The following is a 23,308-nucleotide window of genomic DNA, read 5'->3' on the forward strand; positions in this document are numbered from 1 at the left end:
GGGTAAGGAAGCACTTCGGTGACACACGGCTGATTGGGAAAAGATTTATTCAACCGATGTCAAAGTGATGTCTCTCCAAAAGTTAGGGTGGCCCCAAGAGCAAAGATGTTTCAGCTCTTGGCAGCACAGATGTTCGCCCCAAAAAGGCCCTCGCGCTTCTTGCTCTTGCCCCTTGCGCCCCTGCGCCTTGCGCGCCCCTTGCTCTTCGCGCTCTCCTCTTTGCGTTCTTGACCCCCCTCTATCTGTTCTCCCCCATCATTTGTACCTCGTAAGACAACAGCTGCGGTCCGAGTCTCACTCTATTGGTTACTTCCGATGCCCTTAAAAGTGCATGGACAAAGGTATTCCTGGTCACGGACGAATGGCCCTTCCATATTCTAAGCACCTACACATTGCTGAAACTAGATCTTCTCTGTACCGCAAAAATAGCTTAGGGTCTTCTCACTGCTGCAAGGTTGCCATTTAAGGTGACATACAGTGACGCATAGAATCCAAAATTTACCTCATTCCCCCCTCCGGGACTTTATAAATGTCCCGAAAACGGTCCAAAAAGAGATGACATCGGTAAACATCCAAAAATCTTCACCCAACCAAATTTTCTGATCACGTCTACAATTTGGCCTATACCTGCACAGCCTATATCACGCTCGAGGCATGCTACTTAAGGTTATTTTAACTAGGAAAGCTCAAACTACTTTGGTATCCAATTGCTCCCTGACAGCAATCTGAGGCCTCTCAGGAACCACAAATAAAGAAAATTGAAGTCCACATTATTCAAATGACGATAACCACCCCCCTTAGGTAATATCTCAATACCGTCGATAATTAATGAAGCAATGAATTTGGTGTGGTCCGTTAGAAACCTCAAAAAGTTGCCGGCCCTCCCTCGAGAAAAAACCCTGCCAGTCTAATGACATGGAAAAAGACGGAGGCCCTCTCTGACATCCTCAGTGATTCCTTCCACCTGGCGTCAGCCAGGTACAAGGAGTCTTGGCACATATCACAATCCACAAAACAGTATGAGCTCACAAAACAGAAGGAAAAGAAATGACAAGTTCACCGACCAGTAAACAGTCAAACTGCATTGTCAATGTTAACATGTGAAAAGCTAAATGAATAAGATAACGTAATTGCAGCATGTAGTCATCAGATAAAGTACTGATTGATAAAATATTGACGCAATATCACATCATACTGAAACGTTGAAGCGCCCTCAGTGTTGCCCCCCTTGCATATGTAAATGCCTGTCGATGCAAAGTCCAGTCCACTGAATGCTCAGTAGTGAATTTGCCCCGGGATCACTGCTCAGGGCCTGCTGTCCATCCAAAATCTTTATGTCCACTCCACCGTCCTCAGAGTCTCTTTCCAGGCCCTGGTCAGCGTCCACGGGGTCTGCAATAATCGGGAGCCACTGCCAGTATTCAACGATGACAACCGCACAAAACCTTGAGTTGCAATGAAAAAAGCAGCAATGCCCAGCGTAGGCCGGAAGTCCTCCCGGCCCCCTTCGGTCACCCCCAGTAGACGACATCTCCATAACCAGTCGTCTGCAAACTAAATCTTCTCTTTTGGGGTTGATTGGGGCACGGGGACGACTGGTGGTCGTCGTCTCATCGAAGTGCTCAGTAGAACCTCCGAGGCGTTCTCGGCATCTACTCCTATGATCCAGAGGCCCACGTGATCCCTGAAACAAACAAACAAACAAACAAACAAACACTCCCCCTTGGAGTTATGAATAATCCCCCTTATTTCTCGTCGTGTTGTCGGTCTCGCAAGATCCGTCCTGTAGCAGAGTAACTTCTGCCTGTTCAAGTTAGTCTTTCCTGCTTCAGCTGTCCCTGTCTGAAGCCCTGTCAATCAGTCTTTGCAATTGATTTTCCTAGTTCAAATCTTAATTTTTACTCCAAATTTTCCTCTTTGAATCCAATTTTTCTCAGTATTCTCAAATGGGCATCAGTCCTGTCAGTTTTGTTCACCCAATTTGTTTATGTACCTTATCTTTGTCTCCCCTTCAAGTCATCTTACTGTTCAAATAAGTCGCCCTTTTGAATGAACCTGTAATCTTCCCAAAATGATTTACCTATTCAACTCTTTTCAACATTTGTTATGCAAATTAACCCTCTTAAAATGTGTTCTTAAATACCTTCCCTTTCATAGCAGCTTTAATGCATTCATATGTTAAGAAATTATCCCTATTGCTTGTTTCTGGTCCAGTTTCCTATTTTATTTAATTACCTTCCAAACATTTGTTGTCTATTGCGCTGCAGTCTAATCCCTATTAGCTGTATGATTTGTCATCATTCGTGCTTTTCCGTTGACACTTTAACCGTTACTGTCGCTAGATTGTTACCACGCTTTGCATCCATTCCAGATTGTTGTCTCCCAGTAACTCCTTTCCTTTCGAGCTGCTTCTTCTGCTCCTTCCATCACTACCTGTTGAATTCTGGCATGTCCTGTTAAAGCCTCAAAAATAATTGAATCCGAAAAAACCTTGAATGTCACAAATAGCTTTTATATCTACTTACTCATTTAAATGTAACTCCCCCCTCTGACACATTCACTCAATGTGTCACCAGGCATTCAAAAAGGAACCGGCAAAACGTCCTACCGCATCATCATACGTCCCGCAGCCAGTTTGTCGAACCTTTCACTCATCCAGAACCGTCATCCCCAAGTTCCTGAAAATTGACTGTTCACCTCACACTCGGCAACACAAACAAAAATCATCGCACTCCTGCCAGTGAGCATACAGCCCTGCTGACAGCGGACCCTTTTGCTCACAAAAAGTACACAGGCATAGAGTATCAAAATAAAACATAGACACACAACGAATCAAGGCGCCCGGGGATTCTGTCCTGAAAATCCTCAATCATCACAAAAATCAAAAGGGTTAGGGTTAACATTTTCACGTGCATTCAATATAAACTCTCCAAGACTGCAATCGCCAACCTGCAAAATTATTACAAGTTATAAAACAGCCAGCAATCTGCTCCTTGGCTGGTGGTTGATGCTGCAATAAGTCAAGTGACGCACAGAAACAAAGCAAAGCTTGCACTTGCCACAAGCAAGCTTAAGTTTCAAATGTTTGGTTGTCATCCACCTAGTCAGTCATCCCGTCGGGTGAGTCCAAGTCTGTCACGTCATATCGTCCATTGTCTTAGTGTTTGATATTAGTCCTGTCTTGTCCATTCGTGTTGCTGAAATGGGCCTTCTCCATGAACTATTTTGTTGTTCATGGTGCCTCTGATTAACCATCAGCTGTTGGTTAAGGTTACAACTCATCACTCATCAAACTTGGGTGTTCCAGTCTCATGTGAGAGGAATCTTACCCTCAACTGTGACCCTTTCACCCCAACTCCAGAATACTTTGGCCTTTCACCCTGTCCCAGACACACATACACATTCTTAACCACACAAGTGCCAATTCAGTCGCCTTCATCGCTCAGCTCTCATTCCACACCAAACAAATTTAGTATGTGTAAGTGAGTAGGCAATCAGTGAATATTGAAGGTAACACTTCATTTCTGGATGATCTTCTCGATTAAATATTTCATACAATCGTTCCTCACTTTTACCGTAAAACTGTCAATTAAATGCCTAACAAATTCAGTTATTTCTACTGCTGAGCCTGTTCAAGGGTGAGCATGGGGAAAGAAGCAGCCTCAGATGGTCCTTAAATAATTTTATCCTAATCAATCATTCTGATCGAACCGCTGGGTAAAGATACTCAAAAGGGTCCCTCCGACAGTCTACTCCCCTATGGTGTTTTCACTTTGCCTTGTCAATGCATTTGTTATTTGAGTCCTATCACGTTTGTCACCTCGTTAACTGTCATTTTGTGTGACTCTTATGCCGCATTATTCTTAACTGTCAAAAGTTTCCATGGCTGTTATTCCTTGAACTTATCGGACTTTCTGACACCAGAATTCCCCGTGAGGTGTAATTAACTTCTAATTTTATTAATTAATAATAATCAGGTCCATTGTACAATTTAGCCACCTCTTGACTGCATCCTATTGGGTCCTAATGTCCTATTTTCATCTCCAATTTGTCAATGACTCTATGTCTAATTGTTAAGCTGGGTGGACTAAATGTGATCCTACTCTTACTTCATACAATTTGGCCTGTTTTATCCAAATTTATCCTCTGATTATGATCCTTTCCCTTTTTCTGTAACACTACACCTTTTGTTCCTGATTTATTTATTTATCTTTTATCAAGACTCCTCAGTTGTGTCAAGTTCAGTGCCCAAGCAAGCTTCCATTCACTTCGACTCAAGCCCCACCAAGTATTGATTACGCCCCAGCAAGGAGTCCAGTTCGCTTGTTGCACATTTCATGTCTCATGGGTCTTTCGCCGCACCTCATTTTCAAGTTGTTGTCTTTAGTTGTAGCCTCAGAGGCAACTCATTCCTCACTCTCGGATGAGTCCATTTTCAACTGAGTCCATTCACATCTTGTAAGTTTCTTCACTCTCGCCTCAGAGGATGTCGTTTTCCTCCGGAGCGTTGTGCTCCCCCCAAGCACAAATATAGTCCTTCTTTGCTCTTGCAAAAGGTCGAAGGTGCTTCAGAGCCATGCACCGTTTTCTTGTTGTTCTCAGCTGTCGGTGGAGTCTCGGGATCGAGTTTCAGGGTCACTGCTGGATACTGGAAAAGACGGACTGGGAAACCAAACTTAAATATCGTCTTCCAATTAGCCATTAATTACCTAGTACCTTTTGTTAATCAAACTTCCAATTCTCCTATTAACAACAATTTAATATATTTGAGAAAAACGTTGCCTTTCCTTCATGAGCTCTCGGCTGTATTGTGATGGACCTTATGTGAAGAATTTTAAAGTGGCAGATTACCCCAAACTTAAAATTGCAAGTCTTAACTGTGATTTCTCTCAATTATACTGTGATTTCCAGAAGCTCATCCTAATTTCAGGCTACATTCTATTGTTTGTTTTCCTGCCTTTGATTTTATGCAATCCTCTCTATCATCTTTTCACCTTTCCTGGTTTGAGCCTTTAATTTCAGATAAAGTTTCCCAATTTTGCGTACAGAATGTACATTATTCATAATTAAGTCATGTTCCAAACATTGCATCCTCTCTGGTTTGGCCTCAGTATTATTGGTGTTATGCTCACTTACCGATATTACTGGACCATCTTGAATTTTTAATTCTCTGCCACTACATCAAAGGCAATTTCTCAGCTGATCACTTTTCCCATGCTCCAGTTAGGCTCCATTATTCGAATCTAGAACGTGGTTTTCATTTGAGTTTCTTACTTTTGGACTTCTGAATTGCTCCTATCGCTAATTTATTTCTACCGAGCATACTTTTACAAGAGTATTAAAAGAACCACCAGATTACTACCAAATCCAATCTCTCCTCGTTGGCATCTCCTCCTCTATTTTGAACTTGCTGCTTTTGACCTGTGCGTCTTGTTAAAGTGGGCAATGGTCAGCCTTGTCGGGCCAACGCAATTTACGAGCAGGCTCTCCATGCATACAATTCAGTCTTATGTCTAAATCCAGAAAATTCCTTTAATTCCAGCTGCTGCTGTGCAAGTGAGGACTTGATACCGCTCTTGCTCTCACAAATTAGTGTTGACCGGTTGAGTTTTCTTTAGACACTCAAATCACCTATATTTGTGTTGTAGTGGTTAGCCCTCGCATGCTCCTACTCCACCTGTTAGACGGCTGTTAAACATTAATTCTAAGTTCATGCTGTGTCTCTATGTCCTCCATGAGACAACGGATGTATCCGCCGTCTCAGGTTTTTTATGTAACGAGAAAATCAGAAGTATTGAGGAGAGCCCCAAAGAAACGAGTATCAATAATTTGTTTTCAATTTTGTCATCCTTTCAGCAATTTAAATTAATAAGTTGAGCTTTTCGTCAGATCCAATTTCCTATTCCTCTCAGAATGCTAAAAGGAGCGTCAGCTGGCCTTAGAGGGGTCCCCCATTATTTACGAGGGGGCCACACTCTTCTGCCACCGCTTGCTGTCGTCGCAGCATGTTTTTCTTTAGATACATCTATATTCATGTCGTATTGATTAACACACGCATGCTCCTATTTCTCCAGTTGGTCATGCATTCTTTTACTCCTTCAGCATTCCGTCTTCCATCATTTTGTCATAGTTCCTTTCGCTGCTGGCCACGCAGGCCCCTAAAATGGGCACAACTCCAGCCGTTCGCACCGCCCCGACGTCACCCGCGCGGGGAGGGGCCAGCCTGAAACACAGTGGGCAGGTACAGGTTGGCCACCCTGCCGCCCAGGGGGCCGGATCCCCCTCCCCGCGCGTGCAGCGCAGGCGGGCACGCGCCCAAAGCAACGAGAGCACACCATCCTTATCCGTTCCTTTTGCTGCTTCTACAAGCACGCGCTCACACCCATGCACGCTCATGAGCATAACCACACACACGCACGCACTCACGAGCACGCACGCACACACACCCATTTACGCACGCACACACGCACTTACTGGGCCCAACAAGTACACACATCAAGCGTCCATTCATTCGGAAGCTCAAACAGACAACATTAAGCTGACAGAGTTCACAAAGATTACACAGGGACACAAAAGACATACAACGGGATTCGAATCCATTCCACATTTTGCTTCTTTCCAACTGCTGCTTAGCAGTTTGGTCATTTTAGCTGTCATCAGCGCAGATGCACTGACAAATACGCACGTCTTACTTAACTTTTTGTTTCGTTTCGTTCCTAATAGCGCTGTATATTTCCCCTTTATTCTGCAGAATTTAACTTAAGTGTGCACACAAATTACTTTTTATATGACTACTAAACCCCCCAGAGGCCTCTTTTCCACGTTTTCCATTTTCACACAGCAGCCGCACAAAACCATCGTCCAATAGCGGTTTTGTCGCAAGCTCAAATTTATCAAACTTTGACAGACGTGCATGCTATTACAGTGCGCCTCGACAAATCGGGATCGGACCGTTGCCGCGATAACGCACCAGCTACCTCGGTATTCAAAAATGACAGCCCACCGAGTTTACTCTGCCATTTTCTTGCACCAGCGTTTAAATCGAGGAGCCTTGTAACCCCCACACACTTCTAATTCGATCAGTGTCCAAACGACGTGGCTTACGCGCGCTTTATTTTCCTCGGTACCCTTAAAATCTGACCGGATCTCGGCACCCATAACTGGGTCTGACCGGACCACTTCGGCACCCTTAAAAAAGGGTCTGACCGGGTCACTTCCACATTCATGCTCACAGTTACGGATGCCAAGGCTGCGCACTTTTCCTATTTGCCAAACGCGGTCAGCGCAAGCCTCCCTTTTTTTGTTGGACTTTTGACGGAGACTAACCCGGCCACCGAAACTCTCCACAGGTGCGCACTTGGCCCGTACGGCCACTGAGTGCGACTGCAGTGTCTCAGCTTTTCCAGGAACTGCATCTGGGGCGGGTCGTTTCCTGTCGCAACAGTGTTCAATCGTATCTGTGTTTTCGCCTCATTCACACAGCTAACATTTCTATCCTCTGTCGCCAAACTAAAGTCCACGTTTTATGGGACTTTCTACTATTCTTTTATTGTGACGGTCAACAGCGATGTCCCTGACAACCTGTCCCGTCACGAGCCACACTACTTCGGGCTTTTTTCTTTTTCATCATTCATCATTCTCACCAGACATGTCACTCACTCCACTGTGCACATTCCCCATTAATTTTTAAGTTACTGTTCACTTTTTATTTCTTATTTTTATTTATTTTTCTATTTTTATTTTATTTTTCCTTTGCTGCTTCTATTTGGGGCCACTCCCCCTTCGAAAGTCGAATTATGACGACTTTTTGACTGGGAGAGACAACTTACTCCCGAGACAGCTCATGGCCACATCAGATTCGGTTGTAACTGCCCCCTCAAGGGGCCGACCCCCCACCTGTCCAAGAATCGAGCATATCGCGGCGACTGTGGGCGAAGCATCTCACCTTAATGACAGCCGCTGGCCGACCGCTGGATTCTCGCTCAGGAAGCGGGCAGGAATTCCCCAGGGGAACACGAATCCTGTTCGTGACGCCAAAAATGTGGTGAATGGTCTTTGTTGTTTCGCTGGTCTCCAAAAAAACACTCAGTGGACGATGGCTGGTCCGGGTAAGGAAGCACTTCGGTGACACAAGATTTATTCAACCGATGTCAAAGTGATGTCTCTCCAAAAGTTAGGGTGGCCCCAAGAGCAAAGATGTTTCAGCTCTTGACAGCACAGATGTTCGCCCCAAAAAGGCCCTCGCGCTTCTTGCTCTTGCCCCTTGCGCCCCTGCGCCTTGCGCGCCCCTTGCTCTTCGCGCTCTCCTCTTCGCGTTCTTGACCCCCCTCTATCTGTTCTCCCCCATCATTTGTACCTCGTAAGACAAACGCTGCGGTCCGAGTCTCACTCTATTGGTTACTTCCGATGCCCTTAAAAGTGCATGGACAAAGGTATTCCTGGTCACGGACGAATGGCCCTTCCATATTCTAAGCACCTACACATTGCTGAAACTAGATCTTCTCTGTACCGCAAAAATAGCTTAGGGTCTTCTCACTGCTGCAAGGTCGCCATTTAAGGTGACATACAGTGACGCATAGAATCCAAAATTTACCTCACAATACAATTAAAAATGCTTATAAAACATAAACCAAACGTTGGAGGTGGTCATTTCTTCATGCGCAGTGATAAACTCGGCACTCTAAAGCACCCGAGAGCGTTTTTTTTCGATGCCAACCTAACCAGAGTGACGGGAGCGGCACAATTCAGAAAAAGTGCTCAGCTCGCCGAGAAAATGCGATTTAAGCAATAAAATTAAAAATGTTTATAAAACATAAACCAAACGTTGGAGGTGGTCATTTCTTCATGCGCAGTGAATAACTCGGCACTCTAAAGCACCCGAGAGCGTTTTTTTCTATGCCAACCTAACCAGAGTGACGGGAGCGGCACAATTCAGAAAAAGTGCTCAGCTCGCCGAGAAAATGCGATTTAAGCAATAAAATTAAAAATGCTTATAAAACATAAACCAAACGTTGGAGGTGGTCATTTCTTCATGCGCAGTGAATAACTCGGCACTCTAAAGCACCCGAGAGCGTTTTTTTCGATGCCAACCTAACCAGAGTGACGGGAGCGGCACAATTCAGAAAAAGTGCTCAGCTCGCCGAGAAAATGCGATTTAAGCAATAAAATTAAAAATGCTTAAAAAACATAAACCAAACGTTGGAGGTGGTCATTTCTTAATGCGCAGTAAAAAACTCGGCACTCTAAAGCACCCGAGAGCGTTTTTTTCGATGCCAACCTAACCAGAGTGACGGGAGCGGCACAATTCAGAAAAAGTGCTCAGCTCGCCGAGAAAATGCGATTTAAGCAATAAAATTAAAAATGCTTATTAAACATAAACCAAACGTTGGAGGTGGTCATTTCTTCATGCGCAGTGAATAACTCGGCACTCTAAAGCACCCGAGAACGTTTTTTTCGATGCCAACCTAACCAGAGTGACGGGAGCGGCACAATTCAGAAAAAGTGCTCAGCTCGCCGAGAAAATGCCATTTAAGCAATAAAATTAAAAATGCTTATTAAACATAAACCAAACGTTGGAGGTGGTCATTTCTTCATGCGCAGTGATAAACTCGGCACTCTAAAGCACCCGAGAGCGTTTTTTTTCGATGCCAACCTAACCAGAGTGACGGGAGCGGCACAATTCAGAAAAAGCGCTCAGCTCGCCGAGAAAATGCGATTTAAGCAATAAAATTAAAAATGCTTATAAAACATAAACCAAACGTTGGAGGTGGTCATTTCTTCATGCGCAGTGAATAACTCGGCACTCTAAAGCACCCGAGAGCGTTTTTTCGATGCCAACCTAACCAGAGTGACGGGAGCGGCACAATTCAGAAAAAGTGCTCAGCTCGCCGAGAAAATGCGATTTAAGCAATAAAATTAAAAATGCTTATAAAACATAAACCAAACGTTGGAGGTGGTCATTTCTTCATGCGCAGTGATAAACTCGGCACTCTAAAGCACCCGAGAGCGTTTTTTTCGATGCCAACCTAACCAGAGTGACGGGAGCGGCACAATTCAGAAAAAGCGCTCAGCTCACCGAGAAAATGCGATTTAAGCAATAAAATTAAAAATGCTTATAAAACATAAACCAAACGTTGGAGGTGGTCATTTCTTCATGCGCAGTGATAAACTCGGCACTCTAAAGCACCCGAGAGCGTTTTTTTCGATGCCAACCTAACCAGAGTGACGGGAGCGGCACAATTCAGAAAAAAGCGCTCAGCTCGCCGAGAAAATGCGATTTAAGCAATAAAATTAAAAATGCTTATAAAACATAAACCAAACGTTGGAGGTGGTCATTTCTTCATGCGCAGTGATAAACTCGGCACTCTAAAGCACCCGAGAGCGTTTTTTTCGATGCCAACCTAACCAGATTGACGGGAGCGGCACAATTCTAATAACCAATGTCATCAACCTCTCACTCCAGTCTGGCTCTGTACGCCCTGCACTGAAGACTGCCATTATTAACCCCCTGCTCAAAAAACCCTCACTTGACCCGGACAACCTTGCCAACTACAGTGTCACGGCTTCGGAGTGGAGAAATGGAGCAGGGCGACCAAGTGCAGCTTGGACCAGGGTTTATTGCAACAAACTCAAAAAGACTAGGCAAACTGACGTGACTAACCAACAAACTAACAAGACTAACAGACTAAATTGTGAAACAAAAGACAGGAACAAAACCAACCGTGACCGTGAGACATGCATGGTCCACGTGTTACACACACATACACAGACAATGCTCCGACGGGGAGTGACACTCAAACAGAACTTAAATACAACACAGGTAACGAGAGGCAGGTGCGTGTGATTACTCTACACAAGGGCACACAGGAAGGGAGGGGCGAGCACACGGACACAGAAACGATGACACAACCAAAACTGGGGACGAGGCATGACAGAACCCCCCCCACAAGGGACGGCTCCCGACGTCCCAAAAATCCAATCCCTCACGACGGCACGCGGGGGGGCGGGGGGGCAGATAGCCGCACTCGGGCGACGACTAGGTGCAGAGAGCCGCACTCGGGGGGCGTCGACTAGGGGCAGAGAGCCGCACTCGGGGGGCGGCGACTAGGGGCAGAGAGCCGCACTCGGGGGGCGGCGACTAGGGGCAGAGAGCCGCACTCGGGGGGGCGGCGGCGACTAGGGGCAGAGAGCCGCACTCGGGCGGCGGTGACTAGGGGCAGAGAGCCGCACTCGGGCGGCGGTGACTAGGGGCAGAGAGCCGCACTCGGGGGGCGGCGACTAGGGGCAGAGAGCCGCACTCGGGGGGCGGCGACTAGGGGCAGAAAGCCGCACAGGGGTGGCGACCAGGGGCAGAGAGCCGCACTGGGGCGGCGACTAGGGGCAGAGAGCCGCACTCGGGCGGCGGTGACTAGGGGCAGAGAGCCGCACTCGGGGGGCGGCGACTAGGGGCAGAGAGCCGCACAGGGGCGGCGACTAGGGGCAGAGAGCCGCACTCGGGGGGCGGCTAGGGGCAGAGAGCCGCACTCGGGCGGCGACTAGGGGCAGAGAGCCGCACTCGGGCGGCGACTAGGGGCAGAGAGCCGCACTCGGGCGGCGACTAGGGCAAACGGAGCCGCAATCGGCAGACACCCGGGGAAACAGAGCCGCAATCGGCGGACACCCGGGGAAACAAAACCGCAATCGGCGGACACCCGGGGAAACAGAGCCGCAATCGGCGGACACCCGGGGAAACAAAACCGCAATCGGCGGACGCCCGGGGAAACAAAACCGCTATCGGCGGACACCCGGGGAAACAAAGCCGCAATCGGCGGACACCCGGGGAGACAGAGCCGCAATCAGCGGACACCCGGGGAAACAGAGCCGCAATCGGCGGACACCCGGGGAAACAAAACCGCTATCGGCGGACACCCGGGGAAACAAAACCGCTATCGGCGGACACCCGGGGAAACAAAGCCGCAATCGGCGGACACCCGGGGAAACAAAGCCACAATCGGCGGGATTCGGGGAGGCGGAGTTGTGCGCAGCGGCACGAGTCAAGCATGTTGCCTTTCTAGATGTCGGGTGATGATCGCAGGTTCTGGCGCTGCTGGCACAAAGACCAACGGCGGCCGTGGGTCCAGCGTCGCTGGAGCAAAGTCCGATGGCAGCCGTCGAGCCGATGGTGCCGGGAGGAACCCTGATGGCGGCCGTGGGTCCGGCATCGCTGGAGCGAAGTCCGACGGCGGCCGCGAGTCTGGCGTCGCAGATGGGCGAAGTCCGATGGGAACGGCGGAGCCGGTCGCACCGGGAGGAACTCTGATGGCGGCCGCGAAGCCCATGGCGCTGGAACCTGCTCGAACGACGGGCGTGGATTGCAGGTCGCGGACGGGAGCTGATCCTGGAAGGTCCAAGCGCTGGTCGCTGTGATGGTCGGAGCATTCTGTCACGGCTTTGGAGTGGAGAAATGGAGCAGGGCGACCAAGTGCAGCTTGGACCAGGGTTTATTGCAACAAACTCAAAAAGACTAAGCAAACTGACGTGACTAACCAACAAACTAACAAGACTAACAGACTAAATTGTGAAACAAAAGACAGGAACAAAACCAACCGTGACCGTGAGACATGCATGGTCCACGTGTTACACACACATACACAGACAATGCTCCGACGGGGAGTGACACTCAAACAGAACTTAAATACAACACAGGTAACGAGAGGCAGGTGCGTGTGATTACTCTACACAAGGGCACACAGGAAGGGAGGGGCGAGCACACGGACACAGAAACGATGACACAACCAAAACTGGGGACGAGGCATGACATACAGACCAATATCTAAACTCCCGTTCCTCTCCAAGGTTCTGGAAAAAGTGGTAGCTGCCCAACTTCACACTCATCTTACCCGCAATAACATCGCTGAGAAATTTCAATCCGGGTTCCGCTCTGGCCACAGCACTGAAACAGCACTTGTTAGGGTCACCAACAACCTTCTCATGGCTGCCGATGCAGGCTCCCCGTCACTTCTCATCCTGCTGGATCTGTCCGCTGCATTTGACACTGTCCACCACAATATCCTCCTTAACCAGCTTCACTCCACTGGATTCTCTGGCACTGCTCTAACCTGGCTTCAGTCCTACCTCTCAAACCGGACCGAGTACGTTTCCCTGGGGGGGAAAAATCCGACACTCACACTGTCACCTCCGGTGTCCCCCAGGGATCTGTACTCGGTCCTACCCTCTTCACTCTCTACATACTACCCCTCGGCAATATAATCAGGAAGTTCGGCATCTCATTTCATTGATATGCGGACGACACCCAGCTATACCTCAAACTTGACCCCCCGCCCTCCATAACCCAGCCTTCTCCATCTCCCTCATCCATCCTCTCCCTGTGTCTGGAGGAGATAAAGGTGTGGATGAATCTCAGCTTCCTGCAAGTTAACAGTGACAAAACCCAAGCCATGTTAATTGGCACTCCCCATCAGATCCATACCTGCCCAATAACAAGCATCTTATTCGCCGGTCTCACTATTCCCCTCTCAGCCACTGTCACCAACCTGGGTGTGAAACTGGACCCTCAACTCAACCTTGAGTCACACATAAAACACATCTGCAAAACCTCCTTCTTCCACCTCAGAAATATCTCCAAACTCCGCCCCACACTTACCCTGACGGATGCTGAGAAACTTGTCCACGCCTTTGTCTCCTCAAGGATAGACTATTGTAACGCACTCCTCATCGGGATCCCTAGCAAGAGCCTCCAGAGGCTTCAGTACATTCAAAACAGCGCTGCTAGGATCCTGATGGGGGTGCGGAAAAGCAATCACATCACACCCATCCTCCGTTCTCTGCACTGGCTCCCCATCAAATTCCGAATTGATTATAAGATCGCCCTCCTCACTCACCATTGTATCCTTGGACATGCTCCCCCATACCTCAAAGAACTCCTTGCCCCAAAACCTGCCACCCGAAGCCTCCGCTCATCCAATTCTCACCTTCTCCACGTTCCTAAAACCAAGCTGCGCACCATGGGCGACCGAGCCTTCTGCTATACAGCCCCTACACTGTGGAACTCCCTCCCCGACCACCTAAGAGCACCCCAATCCACTGACACTTTCAAAACTGGACTTGAAACTCACCTCTTTACCTTAGCATTTCCGTAATTTTTCTCATATCTGGGTTGTCGTCCAGTTGTTCTAAACTTGTCCTTGTTTTGTTTTCTTGTTTTTTATCTGCCATGTAGCACTTTGAGATTCCCCCAAATGTAAAGTGCGTTATAAATATAATTTATTATTATTATTATTATTAATTCAGAAAAAGTGCTCAGCTCGCCGAGAAAATGCGATTTAAGCAATAAAATTAAAAATGCTTATAAAACATAAACCAAACGTTGGAGGTGGTCATTTCTTAATGCGCAGTGAATAACTCGGCACTCTAAAGCACCCGAGAGCGTTTTTTTCGATGCCAACCTAACCAGAGTGACGGGAGCGGCACAATTCAGAAAAAGTGCTCAGCTCGCCGAGAAAATGCGATTTAAGCAATAAAATTAAAAATGCTTATTAAACATAAACCAAACGTTGGAAGTGGTCATTTCTTCATGCGCAGTGAATAACTCGGCACTCTAAAGCACCCGAGAGCGTTTTTTTCGATGCCAACCTAACCAGAGTGACGGGAGCGGCACAATTCAGAAAAAGCGCTCAGCTCGCCGAGAAAATGCGATTTAATCAATAAAATTAAAAATGCTTATAAAACATAAACCAAACGTTGGATGTGGTCATTTCTTCATGCGCAGTGATAAACTCGGCACTCTAAAGCACCCGAGAGCGTTTTTTTCGATGCCAACCTAACCAGAGTGACGGGAGCGGCACAATTCAGAAAAAGCGCTCAGCTCGTCGAGAAAATGCGATTTAAGCAATAAAATTAAAAATGCTTATAAAACATAAACCAAACGTTGGAGGTGGTCATTTCTTCATGCGCAGTGATAAACTCGGCACTCTAAAGCACCCGAGAGCGTTTTTTTCGATGCCAACCTAACCAGAGTGACGGGAGCGGCACAATTCAGAAAAAGTGCTCAGCTCGCCGAGAAAATGCGATTTAAGCAATAAAATTAAAAATGCTTATAAAACATAAACCAAACGTTGGAGGTGGTCATTTCTTCATGCGCAGTGAATAACTCGGCACTCTAAAGCACCCGAGAGTGTTTTTTTCGATGCCAACCTAACCAGAGTGACGGGAGCGGCACAATTCAGAAAAAGTGCTCAGCTCGCCGAGAAAATGCGATTTAAGCAATAAAATTAAAAATGCTTATAAATCATAAACCAAACGTTGGAGGTGGTCATTTCTTAATGCGCAGTGATAAACTCGGCACTCTAAAGCACCCGAGAGCGTTTTTTTCGATGCCAACCTAACCAGAATGACGGGAGAGGCACAATTCAGAAAAAGTGCTCAGCTCGCCGAGAAAATGCGATTTAAGCATTAAAATTAAAAATGCTTATAAAACATAAACCAAACGTTGGAGGTGGTCATTTCTTAATGCGCAGTAATAAACTCGGCACTCTAAAGCACCCGAGAGCGTTTTTTTCGATGCCAACCTAACCAGAGTGACGGGAGCGGCACAATTCAGAAAAAGCGCTCAGCTCGCCGAGAAAATGCGATTTAAGCAATAAAATTAAAAATGCTTATAAAACATAAACCAAACGTTGGAGGTGGTCATTTCTTCATGCGCAGTGATAAACTCGGCACTCTAAAGCACCGGAGAGCGTTTTTTTCGATGCCAACCTAACCAGAGTGACGGGAGCGGCACAATTCAGAAAAAGCGCTCAGCTCGCCGAGAAAATGCGATTTAAGCAATAAAATTAAAAACGCTTATAAAACATAAACCAAACGTTGGAGGTGGTCATTTCTTCATGCGCAGTGATAAACTCGGCACTCTAAAGCACCCGAGAGCGTTTTTTTCGATGCCAACCTAACCAGAGTGACGGGAGCGGCACAATTCAGAAAAAGCGCTCAGCTCGCCGAGAAAATGCGATTTAAGCAATAAAATCAAAAATGCTTATAAAACATAAACCAAACGTTGGAGGTGGTCATTTCTTAATGCGCAGTAATAAACTCGGCACTCTAAAGCACCCGAGAGCGTTTTTTTCGATGCCAACCTAACCAGAGTGACGGGAGCGGCACAATTCAGAAAAAGCGCTCAGCTCGCCGAGAAAATGCGATTTAATCAATAAAATTAAAAATGCTTATAAAACATAAACCAAACGTTGGAGGTGGTCATTTCTTCATGCGCAGTGATAAACTCGGCACTCTAAAGCACCCGAGAGCGTTTTTTTTCGATGCCAACCTAACCAGAGTGACGGGAGCGGCACAATTCAGAAAAAGCGCTCAGCTCGCCGAGAAAATGCGATTTAAGCAATAAAATTAAAAATGCTTATAAAACATAAACCAAACGTTGGAGGTGGTCATTTCTTCATGCGCAGTGAATAACTCGGCACTCTAAAGCACCCGAGAGCGTTTTTTTCGATGCCAACCTAACCAGAGTGACGGGAGCGGCACAATTCAGAAAAAGCGCTCATTTCGCCGAGAAAATGCGATTTAAGCAATAAAATTGAAAATGCTTATAAAACATAAACCAAACGTTGGAGGTGGTCATTTCTTCATGCGCAGTGATAAACTCGGCACTCTAAAGCACCCGAGAGCGTTTTTTTCGATGCCAACCTAACCAGAGTGACGGGAGCGGCACAATTCAGAAAAAGCGCTCAGCTCGCCGAGAAAATGCGATTTAAGCAATAAAATTAAAAATGCTTATAAAACATAAACCAAACGTTGGAGGTGGTCATTTCTTCATGCGCAGTGATAAACTCGGCACTCTAAAGCACCCGAGAGCGTTTTTTTTCGATGCCAACCTAACCAGAGTGACGGGAGCGGCACAATTCAGAAAAAGTGCTCAGCTCGCCGAGAAAATGCGATTTAAGCAATAAAATTAAAAATGCTTATAAAACATAAACCAAACGTTGGAGGTGGTCATTTCTTCATGCGCAGTGAATAACTCGGCACTCTAAAGCACCCGAGAGTGTTTTTTTCGATGCCAACCTAACCAGAGTGACGGGAGCGAGACAATTCAGAAAAAGTGCTCAGCTCGCCGAGAAAATGCGATTTAAGCAATAAAATTAAAAATGCTTATAAAACATAAACCAAACGTTGGAGGTGGTCATTTCTTCATGCGCAGTGATAAACTCGGCACTCTAAAGCACCCGAGAGCGTTTTTTTCGATGCCAACCTAACCAGAGTGACGGGAGCGGCACAATTCAGAAAAAGCGCTCAGCTCGCCGAGAAAATGCGATTTAAGCAATAAAATTAAAAATGCTTATAAAACATAAACCAAACGTTGGAGGTGGTCATTTCTTCATGCGCAGTGATAAACTCGGCAATCTAAAGCACCCGAGAGCGTTTTTTTCGATGCCAACCTAACCAGAGTGACGGGAGCGGCACAATTCAGAAAAAGCGCTCAGCTCGCCGAGAAAATGCGATTTAAGCAATAAAATTAAAAATGCTTATAAAACATAAACCAAACGTTGGAGGTGGTCATTTCTTCATGCGCAGTGATAAACTCGGCACTCTAAAGCACCCGAGAGCGTTTTTTTCGATGCCAACCTAACCAGAGTGACGGGAGCGGCACAATTCAGAAAAAGCGCTCAGCTCGCCGAGAAAATGCGATTTAAGCAATAAAATTAAAAATGCTTATAAAACATAAACCAAACGTTGGAGGTGGTCATTTCTTCATGCGCAGTGATAAACTCGGCAATCTAAAGCACCCGAGAGCGTTTTTTTCGATGCCAACCTAACCAGAGTGACGGGAGCGGCACAATTCAGAAAAAGCGCTCAGCTCGCCGAGAAAATGCGATTTAAGCAATAAAATTAAAAATGCTTATAAAACATAAACCAAACGTTGGAGGTGGTCATTTCTTCATGCGCAGTGATAAACTCGGCACTCTAAAGCACCCGAGAGCGTTTTTTTTTCGATGCCAACCTAACCAGAGTGACGGGAGCGGTGTGGTGTGCAAGGACTGGAGTCGGAGGCGGAGCGATAAATGACGGTGCCAACGGCAGTTGTTTTAATGACATTTATAACTTGCTTCTCTCAACCACGGGCCGACTCTTTTCCCTTCGAGATCCTAACACACTACTCTAAACCGGAAACTCCCACACGTGTAAACCATCCCACCGGAACTCGGCAACGTGAACTTAGGTTCCGGGTGAATTATGTCAACCCACTACACATGCCCCCCCAGAATTCACCCATAGTCAAAATCCCCGCGCCGGAAAGGAACGACAGACCGACCACAACGGGTGTAGGTGGCAGGGGCTGGCAGGGGGTCAAGGGTAGGGGGCGCCGCCGGAAAGACCGCTGGGCTGGACGGTCGCGTTGGCGGTCGGGCAGGCGGGGGCACGGTCAGGTCGGAGGGGCGAGGCGCTGGGGGGCGTCCGCGGCGTGGGGCCTGCGCCAATTCCAATGTCCGGGAAACATCCACGTGGGCAGGCTTAATCCTATCAACCGAGATAGTCTCAGGCCTACCGCCGATGTCCACGACCATGCTCTTACTCCCGTGCTGCAAGACCCTAAAAGGCCCGTCGTAAGGCGGACGCAACGGCCCGCGGTTGGCGTCGTGGCGGATGAACACAAAACCCGCCGAGCGTAGGTTGGCGGGCACCCGGGAAACAGGGGTGCAGTGCCGTGACGTGGGGACAGGTGCGAACGTCCCGGCAACTTCCAGCAGGGAGGACCGCTGCCCGGCCGCCGACCAAGGCGTTGTGGCGTCCGGAATGAAGTCCCCAGGAACACGTAGTACCTGGCCGTAGACAAGCTCAGCAGACGAGGACTGCAAGTCCTCCTTAGGGGCCGTCCTGAGGCCCAGCATGACCCAGGGAAGTCTGTCCACCCAGTTGCCATCCACCAGACTGGCGCGTAGAGCAGCCTTCATGGAGCGGTGGAACCGCTCGCACAGCCCGTTAGCCTGGGGGTGATAAGCGGTGGTGCGGTGCAGCTTGACGCCCAAGCTTCCAGCAACTACATTCCAGATCTCGGAAGTAAACTGTGCACCCCGGTCCGAGGAGAGGTCTGAAGGTGTTCCAAAGCGCGCGACCCATGTGCCAATAAACGCCCGGGCCACGTCAGCAGCCGAGGTTGAGGAGAGGGGGACGGCCTCAGGCCAACGGGTCGTCCTGTCCACCATGGTGAGGAGGTAGGTGAAACCATGGGAAGGGGGGAGCGGGCCCACAAGGTCGATGTTGACGTGGTCGAACCTCCTCTCGGGGACAGTGAACGGCTCCAACGGGGCCTTGGTATGGCGGTGCACCTTCGCACGCTGACAAGCCACACACGAGTCGACCCAGGCCCGCACGTCCCTCTTCAGCCCTTTCCAGACGAACTTCTGAGCCACCAGCCTCACGGACGCTTTTCTGCCAGGATGGGACAGGCCGTGTATCGCCTCAAAGACAGCCCGCTGCCAGCCGGCAGGGACAAGTGGTCTAGGTTGGCCGGTGGAGAGGTCGCACCACAGCCTGACACCTGAGTCGCCAACCGCGACCTCCTCCAGGCGCAGCCCAGTGTCCGAGTCCCTGAGCGACTGGATCCCAGGATCTGAGGCTTGGTCAGCACTCATACCTGAGTAGTCGAGCCCCAGCTGAACCGTGTGGATGACCGCTCTAGAGAGGCAATCGGCGACCACGTTGGACTTGCCGGCGATGTGTCTGATATCTGTGGTGTACTCGGAGATAAAAGACAGCTGACGCTGCTGGCGGGCGGACCACGGCTCAGCCACCTTGGACATAGAGAACGTGAGGGGTTTGTGGTCGACGAAAACCGTAAACTCACGGCCTTCCAGGATGGAGCGGAAATGGCGGATCGCCAACCAGACGCCGAGTAGCTCCCTGTCGAATGTGCTGTATTTGCGCTCTCTAGGGACCAGCTGGCGGCTGAAAAAGGCGAGCGGTTGCCAGGCGCCACCAACCCACTGCTCAAATACAGCACCAACTGCGTAGTCAGATGCGTCGGTCGTGAGGGCGACCGGGGCTCCAGGCGACGGGTGGACCAACATGGTGGCCTGGCACAGCGCAGCCTTAGTATCCTCGAAAGCCTTGATCCCCTCGGGGGTCCAGTCGATGTCCTGGTTGGGGGTTTTACCCTTAAGGGCCTCATACAGTGGGTGCATAATGTGGGCCGCCCGGCGTATGAATCGGTGGTAGAATGTAACCATCCCAAGGAACTCCCGGAGCCCCCGGGCCGAACGTGGGCGGGGAAAAGCGGAGACCGCCTCCACCTTTGTCGGGAGGGGGGTGGCCCCATTACTGCCGATGAGATGCCCAAGAAACTGGATCGACGGCACTCCGAAGACGCACTTCGCCGGGTTAATTATCAGGCCATGCTGGTCGAGCCTTGTGAAAAGGGCCCGCAGGTGTGCCGCATGCTCCTCCTCCGAGGAGCTGGCGACGAGGACATCGTCCAAGTAGACGAAGATGAAAGGCATGTCCCTAAGCGCAGAGTCCATCAACCGCTGGAAGGACTGGGCCGCATTTTTCAGGCCGAAGGGCATCCTAAGAAACTCGAAAAGCCCGAAAGGAGTCACCACTGCCGTTTTAGGGATGTCAGCAGGGTGCACTGGGACTTGGTGATAACCCCGCACCAGGTCCACCTTGGAGAACAGGTGCTTCCCTGCTAGATGTACCGAAAAGTCCTGAACATGGGGGACCGGGTAGCGGTCGGGCGTGGTGGCATCATTGAGGCGGCGGTAGTCGCCACACGGGCGCCAACCACCGTCTGGCTTAGGCACCATGTGGAGTGGGGAGGCCCACGGGCTGTCAGAGCGGCGAATAATGCCAAGGCGTTCCATGTTGGCGAACTCGGCCCGAGCAATCGTCAGTCTCTCCGGGTTGAGCCGTCGGGCCCTAGCGTAGATGGGGGGGCCTTTGGTCTCGATGTGGTGCTCGACCCCATGTTTAGCTGTGGTGGCGGCAAAAGTGGGCTGTGTAAGGCTGGGGAACTCCCCGAGGAGTTTCTGGTACACGTCGCCCTCGGAGAGTGAACTAGAGAGACTCACATAATTCCCCTCATCGCGGACACATGCGAAAGAGGAGAAGGTTAACGCGTCCACCAGGCGGCCATTCTTAACATCCACGAGCAGTCCGTGGGCGCACAAAAAATCTGCGCCGAGCAGGGGGAAGGAGATGTCGGCGGTGACAAAGTCCCATGTGAAACGCTGACCCCCGAAACATACGTCCACAGTCTTTGTGCCGTACGTCCTGATGGGGGTGTCGTTGGCGGATGTTAAGGGCGGGCCGTGCAACCCTCCAGCGGCGTCGTCCACCGTAGCCGGCAGGACGCTCCTCTGGGCACCGGTGTCACAGAGGAATCTGCGACCAGAGAGGGAGTCCTCAATGAACAGCAGCCGGTTCTTTTTGCCTGCGGTCACGGCCACTACTGAGCGCAGGCTTTGGCGTTTCCCGTCGTGTTGAAGTTGCAAGGGGAGCGGCACCTTTTAGCCTTGGCGCCAAAACGTGCATGGAAGTAGCACAAACCTGTGCTGGCGCGGCCGTCAGTTGCAGCGTGTCCTCTGCCAGGGGAAACGCCAGCGCTTGGGGACGTGTAGCTGCGTGTTGGGGCCAGCACACCAGGGGCGAAACGCTGGGTGGCCAAGTAGAAACGGTCCGCTTCCTCCGCCAGAGCACGCGGCTCCGTAATAGTCGTATTTGCGAGGGCCGTTTGGACGTGCGGCGGCATATGTCGCAGAAACAGTTCAATGAAAAGAAAATTCGGCTCTTCCCCACCCAGCAGGTTTAACATCATCTCCATGTGTTCAGAGGGTTTGCTGTCCCCCATGCCTTGAATAGCAAGCAGGCGCCGGGCTCGTTCGGATCGCGACAGTTCAAAAATCCTGAGGAGATAAGCCTTGAGCCCTGCATATTTATCCTGGGCCGGAGGGGAAGTGATGAAACTTACGGCTCTGGCCGCGGTGGAGCTTCCGAGTGCCGAGACAACGTGGTAGTAGCATGTGGCGTCATCCGTAATTCCCCGGAGGGCGAACTGAGCCTCCGCCTGTGCGAACCACGTTGCTGCAGAAGTCTCCCAAAACTCAGGCAGCCTAAGGACGGCGGAATGCGCCATGCCGTCTCGCTCGGTATTCTGTTCAGTCCCGGAATCCTCAGCGGGACTGATGTCGGGGTCACCAGTGTGGTGTGCAAGGACTGGAGTCGGAGGCGGAGCGATAAATGACGGTGCCAACGGCAGTTGTTTTAATGACATTTATAACTTGCTTCTCTCAACCACGGGCCGACTCTTTTCCCTTCGAGATCCTAACACACTACTCTAAACCGGAAACTCCCACACGTGTAAACCATCCCACCGGAACTCGGCAACGTGAACTTAGGTTCCGGGTGAATTATGTCAACCCACTACACAGGCACAATTCAGAAAAAGCGCTCAGCTCGCCGAGAAAATGCGATTTAAGCAATAAATTTAAAAATGCTTATAAAACATAAACCAAACGTTGGAGGTGGTCATTTCTTCATGCGCAGTGATAAACTCGGCACTCTAAAGCACCCGAGAGCGTTTTTTTTCGATGCCAACCTAACCAGAGTGACGGGAGCGGCACAATTCAGAAAAAGTGCTCAGCTCGCCGAGAAAATGCGATTTAAGCAATAAAATTAAAAATGCTTATAAAACATAAACCAAACGTTGGAGGTGGTCATTTCTTCATGCGCAGTGAATAACTCGGCACTCTAAAGCACCCGAGAGCGTTTTTTTCGATGCCAATTTATTAACAGAATTTGTTGAACAATATCTACACAGGGAACTTTTAATAAAGTGGCGTTCCTTAAAAGTTTGCTAGGTGCAAAGGTGCGCCCCGGTCAGAGCTCAGGATGGCCCAAAACACGAATAATAACGCTTCGGTGAGTGTACTCTTTATTTACCTTTTGTGTTCGTAAAAGTCAGTATTTTATTTACAGAATTACAGATTACAGATTTATTTATTAACAGAATTTGTTGAACAATATCTACACAGGGAACTTTTAATGAAGTGGCGTTCCTTAAAAGTTTGCTAGCTATGAGCTAGCGTTATGTTAGCTAATAGCTGGCTTTATGTTAGCATGGCTTACTTATACTCAAAACAGTTGAAAAAGAAGGACAAATGGACATCCGATAATGTGGCTGTCACCAAACTACTCTAATGCTTATTAAAGTCTAGTAACATTTAGCTATCACCGTTCCTATCTCCGTTGCCTTTCGCGGCGCCATCACCATATATATATATATATATATATATATATATGGCGATGGTGA

Source organism: Syngnathus typhle, linkage group LG10 (assembly GCF_033458585.1).
Source record: "Syngnathus typhle isolate RoL2023-S1 ecotype Sweden linkage group LG10, RoL_Styp_1.0, whole genome shotgun sequence".
NCBI classification, from domain to species: domain Eukaryota; kingdom Metazoa; phylum Chordata; class Actinopteri; order Syngnathiformes; family Syngnathidae; genus Syngnathus; species Syngnathus typhle.